Genomic DNA, 10444 nt, shown 5'->3' on the forward strand with positions numbered 1-10444 from the left:
CGTTGACTGCCAACTACGAGATAGATTTCGTAGGCTGTTTACTTGCCCGGGACGTCTACTACGAGTTATCTCGAGTAATAATGTAACATGATTAAATTAAATCGGCTTTTTAAACTGGAATCGGGAAAAGTTCCGTGGCAGTCAACGTGTTAAAGAATATAAAATGAAAAATTTATTTACCTCTACAGAGGGTAACGTAGAGAACTGATTTGTTGACCAAGAAGCGATCTACTTGTTTGATAGTGAATAATTTAATGTCATAGATCAATACAATTTCAAAGGACTACTTCATCTACATTTAGCAAACTATATTAAAACAATATTTATCGTGTTTTGGATAGGCTAACAGAAAAACATTTCAACACGATAATTATACATAATCTAATGTATATATAATCGCAAACATTGTACGCGTGTATTTATCAAAGAACTTCCTGATATTTTCAGATACATACATATATAAAGATTATTTTCGGCGACCGCGTGATCTATATTTTCCGCTCGATCTCGCTTCATTATTACATCTCATCGCGCGAAAATCTCTCAAACGACATAGCGTCAATTATTATTATTATTATTAATAAACGTTAAAATTCCTGACGCATTCCAATGCGCGCGCGCGCGCACGCGCGTGCACGCATGACATCCTTTAGAGCCGATCCCGTCGAGTGTTAACCTTGAGCTTGACCCTGAGCGATACCCCTTCGCACCTCCTCTCTTCGGCGCCGAGCCGTGGAGATCATATGCCGGTAGATGATCCATGTTGAACGAGCCCTGACCTAACCTATTCTAGGCTATGTCTCTGTCCTCCCATACAGACAAAGCCTAGGAGAGGCTAAACCAAGTTACTCGGTTCTCCTTCCGCCGAGTCTTCTATCTCTCTCTCTCTTTTTTTTGCCTTCGTCTGGTCCGCTCTTTTCGCAGCCTTCTTCCCACGGTAGTTTCCACTCGCCTGTAGTTATCCTGGCCATGCCGTATAATAATGATTAAAACAGCGTCCGAGTATACTTAGAATGATAATCGTAGTAGTAACCTGCGCTTAGAAGCTCGTAACACAAATGAAGAATCGTTTTCTGTGGCTTTCCGCTTCAGTCATTGTCCAAACACTGCACTGCGGGTCATCCTCACCGCCGTTGGGAATTTCGAGTCACGAAATGTCATCGCTCGACGTATATTCGAGAATGAACCAGGATTTCAAAGAGCGTCTAAAAAGAAATCGTCGTACGGAATCCATTAGGCATTCTCTCTGTGTCGTTTATATTTAAATTACAGAATTATATGTGCATACATTATAAGGCTGGCCTTGGTAACGAGAAGTAACGAGAATGAAAGAATATCAAATAACTCGAAAAACTCGGATGAGAAACGTACGAGCGATCATATTGTATACATATACAGTCCTTTACTTGTGATTATGATTATTATCACGCGTAACGTGTGTAATTGCAAAACCGAAGAAATTTCTTTTTGCGTTATACCGAGAAAAAGAATTTGCTGAAAAAACAAAATATTTAATCCGTTCGACCAAAGTTCGAGTTGATTTAGTTAAAAAAATTAATGATCGACGTGAACCTTTTTTTTTTGTACAACTAAATGATTGTTGAATCAATCCAAATAGTTGAACGCATCGGACTAAATATTAAAAATTTTTTTCCTCGAATACAATAATTGTGTACGAATATAAAAATCAAAACTATTTAAAATTATTGTCAATTTTCACGACTTATTTTTATTGAATTGGAAGAGAATAGTTTGTACGTTCATAACTTACAATTAAAATTTTTAGTAGGAATTTACAGTTAGAGGTCAATTTTTAAGCAGCGTTAAATAAGAATTGGAGATAGAAGCGCGTAAGAAACGTTTGGCGCAGAGGGGGGGGGGGGAGGAAAGGAGGTGAAAAAAAAGAAGAGGAGAAACGCGTCGATTTACCAGTAACAGTACCGCGCGTATTCTTTTACGAGGAATCATTTTTGCGACGGTGGTCCGGCCGACCGGCACAAAGAAAGCGTGTCACGCCTAAAAATACGCGGGGCACGCAGGCAGGTAGACGTGGAAAGGTCGTAAGGACCCAGGATGGAATACGGAAAGAAGAAAAAGGAAAGAAACAGACAAGAGGGAATTGCACAAGAGACGGCGATTTGAATACCAAATCGTCGGGCGGGCGCGCGCCCGCCTCTCCTCTTCTCTCTTTCTCTCTCTCCTTTTTTACGCGAAGGACCTCGTTTCTCTCGCACCCAAAATGTAATAAAATATAGGAATGTGTATATTGCAGTATTGTAATAAGATACGCATAAATAAATACGAAGAGATCTAGAGTTTTGATAGTAATATAGTCAAGCTTAGATCATAATTATTATCGAGTTTTCGTGAAATAGTTTCAATTAAATATTTAGTTAATATCAAATATTTAGTAACATTTAGCGACTTAATGACCGTTTAGTAACTGGTTAGTTACTATTATTATGTTTATTACTAATAATAGTAATTTCTAAATACTTGGTTATATCAATCAGACATTTGTTTGTAATTATTTCACCAAAGCTTAATTACTATTATCAAAATCTTTTTGTTCAGGGTGTGGAGAAACCAATGTTGAGTAACGAACGGATGTGAGAGAAATCGATGTTAATTCTCGTGATACTCGATCTAACTTTCTTAACCGGGACCCTAAATTAGAGAGCCATTATCACTTTCGTCCCGTCTCTCATCTTTTCCTTGGCCTTATCTCTTGGCGTTATCACGGTAATGAAAATGTTTTCGATCCCCTAGCACTTTCTAAAGCCACCGCTGTTATGTAAACGTTTGACTTATCCTCGGGTAAGTGCGTCCAAGGTCCCTTCTCCGCTACGATGACTCCCCGCGATCGTATCGACATGTCGAAACGCCAGTCCACAGCTTGAAAGAGGAGAGAAAGAATATATCGTATAGGCGCGTGTAACTCGGGCCGACTCTTTGCCACGAACAGCGCGACGGAATTTCGAAGGAGGATCCGCCCGAAACGAGATACAACGTCCATGCAAACGTGCACTGAAAAATCAGATGATAATTGCTAAGCTTTGGTCAACTAGTTTCAATTAAATACTCAATTAATATAAACAAATATTTAATAATATTTAGCAACCGTTTAGTAACCGATTGCTTGCTATTTATATTTAGTTACTGTAATTATTAAATATTATTAAATATTTGATTATATTAATTATGCATTTAATTGTAATTAAACCAAAGCTGAATTATTATATTACTAAACTTTTTTCTTTCAGTGTGCGTCATCACACACACACACACACACACACACACACACACACACACACACACACACACACACACACACACACACACACACATACACATATACAGATGATATCATTCCTAGGCGATGGCAAAGCAACGGACAAGCAGTTCACAGTCATGCTCGACTTTTCAGCCTCGTTATCGGAACGTTGTGGTCTACAGTCGGCTCCGTCTCAGTCATCGCCGCCGATGACGAAAGTCCGTCCCGCTGCACTCCGCCGCAATCCTCTGGTGTTCGCACACGCACACACGCACGCACATACGCGCACTCCTTTTTTCGAAAAAAAAAAAAGCTCCGCAGCGTGGGTGAGGGCCAACGGGGGACGGGACGCTCCATGCGGCTCGCCGAAGAGTCGAATCGTCGGGAGACTTCGATGCCCGCACGTGCGATATCTTTCTCGGTGAACGGCGGCGGCTGCGGCGGTTACATAAACGGAAGCACTCCGGCGCATGTGTATTTCCGGAAGCCTCACTTTCTCCAGCGCCGTTCCCGTCGTCGTCACGCACGGAAAACTCGCGGATAAAGGAGGAAGAGAGGAGAGGGGGGGGGGAGATAGGAAAAGGGAAAGAGGGCAACTTTGTCACACGAGGTAAACTCGTAGTTTCGCCTACAACACTCCGCGACTCCGGCTGGAGAGAAGGAGAGACCGGCGGAGCGAACATTCCTCCCGTACGCGGTACCACACTCGCGGCGACTGCGGAAAAACTGTCGCGCGACCATGACGTCGGCGCCGCGATTATACGAGGCCGCGATCGATCCCCACTGCGACGACGACGCGGCGGCGGCGGCGGCGGCAGCGGCGGCGACGGTGACGGTGATCTCGCGATGTCCTTGCGGAATCTCTCGCGGCGATCTCTTCGGGGCGTGCAGCGGGACCAAGCGGGACCAGGTGGAGGAAACTTCGCCTGCGTCGTCCTCGTCTCAATCACTGATCGATCTCTTCTTCTTCTTCTTCTTCTTCTTCGCTTTCAATGAATCGCAGTACTGTGATATCTGATCGATCAACCGAACGATTACCACCTGAATCGTCACGCGGCGCGACTTTTGCCATTTTTATTCGCTCGACGAACTTTTCAAACAGATTGATACGCTTCACAAGAGATAGAAAACTTCTCGAGAACTTGTCAGTGCCACAGCCGCAGTCAGCATGTCTGAGAAATTGGTCGCACAAGCGTGGTACCTCGTCAGCCTTTTACGCGCGCGGGAGACTAATCGCGAAAGCGGGATTGCGTGTAACTGGCCGTCTGTCCGCGCGCGTACGTGGCCAGCGTGCGCATCGGATGCGGTAAAATAAGCGGGAATACCCCGACGGTGACGAGGACACGCGCGGTATGCGCGACCCACCGGCGAGCCGCGTGCACACCCACTATCCACTATAAGCGGCGAACTCACCGCGGGAGGCTCAGGATGCGCATTCGCTCGCCCGTTCGCGAAGATAATGTATGTATCTATGTGCGTTAGCTACGCGAGAGAGCGGCGGGCAGCAGCAGCAGCAGCAGCAGCAGCAGCAGCAGCAGCAGCAACATCTTTCGATGGCGAGTCGTTTCGTGGAGGGAGTTCGAGGAGGAGAAGGGAGATTGTATACTTCTCCCGTAAGAGCCGGTCTCCTTCTCTCTCTTTCGTTCTATACACCTCGTCCATCTACCTCCTCCTCCGTCTCGTCGCGGATTCGTGGTGAGATCGGGCTCTTCGATGGCTTTCGGCCACTTCTGGCCGACTTCTCCCGCGAAATTAATCGAAACGCACGCACGCACGCACGCACGCACGCACGCACACCCGTGCGCACGAAGCGAAATAACTCGGCGCGCGTAACCGCAACTCATCTTTTTCCCTATAGAGATTGCATGGCTCGGGCGAGTCGCGACGACGACGTCACAACGAAGGGAAAACGAGAAGCGAAGAATACGCGAGAATCGATCGGTTTTTAAAGTATCCCGGGCGAGATCGCTCTTTCAATCTTTTCCTCCTCTTCAACGCGCTTGAGCTGATGTTAATCGATGTTCAATGTTCGTGGAATTCCGGCGCTCTATCGTTCATTGAAACGCACACGTTGAAAATCATTATCAGAGATATTAGCTTGTACCATTAACACATATCTTTTATCGACCAAAATTTTCACTTCCTCGAATGCAATAACGTCTTCGGCCTGTGTCCGTTCCAGTTTACAATCCGAACGATAATTCACGCTTCAGCTACCAGGCGAACTATCTTTTCGTACACGATTTTGCCGCAATGTTTAAAAATTGGACACATAGTTCCGAAAATAATTTTGTTTGACCATCAAAATAATTATAAATCCTTTTGCAACATATTCTAGCAATGTCTCTGCAACGTCGCTGAAATTTTGCAGTGTCTCTGAAATGTTGCAATGTTGCTTCAATATTGCTGAAACGTTACATCGTATTGTATTCTGTGCTGTATGGGAAGGATGCTCAAACATGATGGGCAATGTTGCAAGAAGTTTCGACACTCTAGCAACCAGCTTGAGCGTCCCACATAATTATTTCGATCCCAGCAAGATTATTTTCACGTCTATGTCTAATTACAATTTTAAACACTGCAAAACTGCTCTTTATGTGCATAAATTGATAAAATGATTACGTTGGGCCTTTAATTGCTCTTTTACTTGCTCCTGAAACTTTTATCTTCGAGTCTCCATAACGAGATCGAAAAAAAAGACTTTCTGTCACGGATTTTTTTTCTTCATCTTGTCTACACGGCTTCGGCTTTCTCTTCGCGAAAGAGGCAACGCTCTTCGCGCACTCGGTTTTATTCGTTCTTTATTCATTACATGGCATTTGAAGTACTCGGTGCGTATCTCTCATCGACGAGGTTCGACGAAGGTCGCACGAATCACACGAATTACTCGAGAATCACGATACGGCTAATGCACACGTACTTAGGGTTGCCATATCAAAACTTTCAAATCTAGAACTTATAATAATGCCAAAAATTCCGAACATTTCGTTTAAAATAAAAAATAATGAAAAGATACTTAGAATGTTTTTTTTTTTTTTATAAAAAGTTGTATTACATGTTTAGAACATATCTGCATGTTTTATTAATAATTAAAAAAAAAATAAAATCAATCGATCAATAAATATAAAACGTATTAAAGAATTCACATGAATAAAAAAATAGTTTACACTACTGTCGTTTACTTTGCAAATGCATCATAAATCAGTCAAAAAATCACATTTTAATATCAATTGAGATCACGTTAATTATCATAGACGCCTTCGGAAAATCTCAGCAAATGCTCTCTAAAAAAGAAAAAAAAAACTAGACGGTGTCTGGGAGAAAAAGATGGATGGGAACTCTAAATGCCACGTGCCCTTCGCGCCATTCATAGCCGGGGCTTTCGGAGTATATAATTCGTGAGATATTCTTCGGACCTCGTGTATACTTGAGGTGCGCCATTAATTTACGAGGACCGTGATTTAGAAAACGTAACACGTGGTCCATAATTTATACGCGGGAACGCTTTTTAACTCTAGAATGCTACTCTGGGAATTTAGCTAATTCACACACAAGTTTAGCACAGTTTGTTACTAAAATTTTGATAGCTTAAAATAACATTTAATAAGATTTTATATTAAAATTGTTATTCCAGCATCTTGCAACTTACAACGTAGGAGAAAATGTTTAAAAATTCTCAAAAAAACATTTTAATTTTGTGAATAAATTTCTTAAAATATTAATTATTGCGTTCAGCGGAAAAAGCAGCTTTGCAACTATTGTAAAATTCTTTAATATAATGTTTATACATTTCATATGCGGTAGGAACTAAAGGCAAAAACCAGTCATATTAATGAATATTGCAATAGTTGCAAAACTGTTTTTTTCCGTTGAACGCAATCAATGCAAAAAAAAATATATATATATATATAATAAGTAGCATTCTAGAACTAATGCGTATTTAAAGTGAATTTTACGAATCATTTGAGTGAACTGTAGATTTTGGAATTTAGAAAGTTCGCTTCGAGTCTCGCTCACGCGGAATAAAGAATGAAACAATTTTAAATCGAATTGCCCTCGATCGAATGAACGATAACGATTATCGTATCAATCCGGAAATCTCGCCAAGGTACCGGTGTTTTGTATCGCTCGCGACATTGCTTATGCATACCAACGGTATCACAACGGCGGCGGCGAAATACCTCGGTACCGTAAAAAGCTACCGCTCGGATGCTGCGACCCATTTATGGCCGAGGCAGTGTGCCGAGTGTGGAAACCCGCGCAAGTAAGCGCGACCTTCTCCCAGGAGGAAGTACGACCGGATGTGCCGGCATGCGTGGTTTCGGCGCGCCGGCTTGAATTCCGTTTCATCGCCTTTTTTGTCCGCGAGCCGGGCGCACACCTTTGTACATACACAGCTGATCGGGATCGCGTTTCAATGAAAAAGCAGTTCCACGTTCTCTTTTACATACGTTCATTCATCCATTTTTGTAACGCGCAATAATTACATTATTTTCCGAACGTTCTTTCGCCTCCCGTTAAAAACGCGATTAGCAATTTGGTGACCGGTCGGACATCAAGGGATTCATTAATTAAATTACTGTAATTCATATAATACTTTGTTCACCAGCGTGGGTAAATCACGCTTGTGATTTTTCCAAGAATCGTTCTTGTAAGCACACGATATTCCTAGAATTTTATACGAATATTATTAAAAATTAAAATAATATTCTGAGAACATTATTTAATATTTTTAATATTATTTTAGTATTATGGGAATATTGTGTTAATGTTATATGTCCGTTTTTATATAATATTCTTGATATATTATTTCAATATCCGTAGAATATTATAAAAATCTTCTACGAATATTATTAATATTATTGGTAAAAAATTTATGTAAATTATTATGTATACAATATTTATAAACTTTATAATTATTATGTTAAAAAGTTATAATATTCTCAACAATTTAAAATAATATTATTTACTTCTTCATCTAACATTATCAGGAATGGACGTATAATTTTTTAATATTTCAGAAATATTATTTAATATTAAATATTATAGCGCTTATAAGGGAAGAAAATCTTACTTTGTATTCGATTTGTGTTATACGCTGTCCATCTGCGGATGGTGAACGCGAGAACAAACCGAACGAAAGGTAAAGTCGTCGTTCGGCTCCGTCGCCGTAATTCTTCAGGAAATACAGACGTCATCCACGTGACGGGCCGCGCAGAGTGCTGATAAAATTTGATGGAAGGGTCCCATTTAACTCTCTTCCGCGACAGGGAGACATCTTCGACAGCGTCATTCGAAAAGCGGCCTCGCGCATCTGTCTCGTTCATCTGGATCCTCATTCCTCGATAGACTGCTGATCGAGGCGCGTTCAAAGAGGCTGCTCGAAGGCCACTCGAATTTCGATCTCTTCTCTCTCTTGTCTCTCTTCTTTCCTCCCCCCCCCTCCTTCCCTTTCTATCTTTCTGTCTTTCTCGTCGAAATTCGTAGGTGGACAATTCCGAGAAAGGGACGATTTCGTCTGCCCGAAGTCGCTCGCGCTGATGAAACCGAGAAGGCCGGCAGCGTTTAATTAAACGTCGGTCGCGGTCGCGGAGATCCGTAGGTAGATTTTATCGCCGGCCATCACACCGGCTAGAACACGATCGCGGGGATGCGCGACGGCTCCATTAACCGACAGCGACCAGTCTCCACGGCAGTCCCCGGAACGCGCGAGCTGGTAAAAACGCCCTGCGCGAGACACTTGTCTTTCCTCTTTTATGTATGTGTATATAAATATAAATATATGTGTGTGTGTATATGCACATTGCCCGGCGACGCGATCGCAGGCTTCATTTTACAATTGCCGGCGACGCGAGAATCCGCGTGCGGACGAAGATGGCGGACTACGATAATTTATTAACTAGTCTGGCGAGTCGGTTCGGACCTGCTCATGGAAGGCCCGATCATCGGTCGACCAGCTCGAAACGCGAAAACACCTCCGTTCGAGCGGAAAACCACGCTCGTCTCTCCACCCGGTGCGCATTCCTGTGCGCGACTTCATTTATCTAATTGAGGTTGATGAGCCGATATCCGCGTCCCCGTCGCGTCTCTGGCCCTTCAGTATTCCAGCTAGCGAAGTAGAGGCGCGAAAGAGGGTGGAACGTTTCCCTCGACGTGGAATTTGCGTACGTCGTCGTCGCTCTCGGCGTCGCGGGGTCGAGAGGAAAGACGGGAAACGACAGTCAGTAATGATCGTAATAACGTCTCGCCGGCAACGGCGCATGGTAAAGAGCAAAGTTCAGCGTTCCCCGCCGGTTTACCTGAAGCGACGGCGGCGGTGGCGGCGGCGGCGGCGGTCTTCGGACTTCTATTCGCGAACGGCTTGAGAAACGCCGGCCAGACAAGGACGCCTAGCGCGTGCAGGAATTGTCTTTTAACTCGCGAATTAAATTAATTTAGTCTAAAACAATCAGATAAATCGTTGTAAGTTGAATTAATTTGATTCGTAAGTTAAAAATAAATTTGCGTAGAGTTATCTAATTGAGAAGCGATCAACGTCCTTCGGCGAATCTATAATAAAAAACAGATAGAGCGTTTATTAATGTTTTACGGCAGGGAAAATTGTAAAAAAATATATGTAAATTATAAGAAGCATTTTATTGAAAAATACTTTTTATAATTTTTACATTTAACATAATAAACAAATATAATAAAAATAAGTTTTTTAATAAATCTGTAAGAGCAAACACAATATAGACGATTTTATAGCGACTTAGATTTATTTTAAAATGCTATAAAATAATGGAAATTATATTATACATTTCATTTTTTTTTTATGTATTATTTCTGATTTTTCTGTATTATTTTGTTTTAAAATGACACAGAAAAAAAGAAAAGTGAAAGAGAGAGAGAGAGAGAGAGAGAGAAGAAATTTTTATACTTAATTACTTATAAATGTTGTTTTTTTCTCTATATTTTTAATACGATTAGTGGATGTCCTCCGTTTTTTAATAGTCATTTTTTTAAAGCTAGACCTGCTTTTTGCTTCCCGCTTCCAACGCTATGGCAGGAGTGGCTGACGATCCGAGGGAAGGCTGGTTCTCGCGCAAGGCGATCTAGCGTACAGCATCCATAATGCATCGGCCAGTTTTTGTCGGTCTCTCCGAGGCGTGTATCACGTGCGTTTTGCAT

The 10444-nt window shown here is 42.1% G+C and overlaps 1 long non-coding RNA gene across 1 annotated transcript; it reads right to left on the reverse strand.

Annotated features, from left to right (window-relative positions):
* Positions 1-291: 291 nt before the first annotated feature.
* LOC120358066 lies at positions 292-8009 on the reverse strand. Its single transcript, XR_005575027.1, has 2 exons — positions 3397-8009; positions 292-3027 (listed from the first exon to the last, which is right to left on the reverse strand). It is a non-coding gene; the product is annotated as an uncharacterized LOC120358066 (long non-coding RNA).
* Between the last annotated feature and the right edge of the window lie 2435 nt (positions 8010-10444).

This window comes from Solenopsis invicta, chromosome 6, assembly GCF_016802725.1.
Source record: "Solenopsis invicta isolate M01_SB chromosome 6, UNIL_Sinv_3.0, whole genome shotgun sequence".
NCBI lineage: Eukaryota > Metazoa > Arthropoda > Insecta > Hymenoptera > Formicidae > Solenopsis > Solenopsis invicta.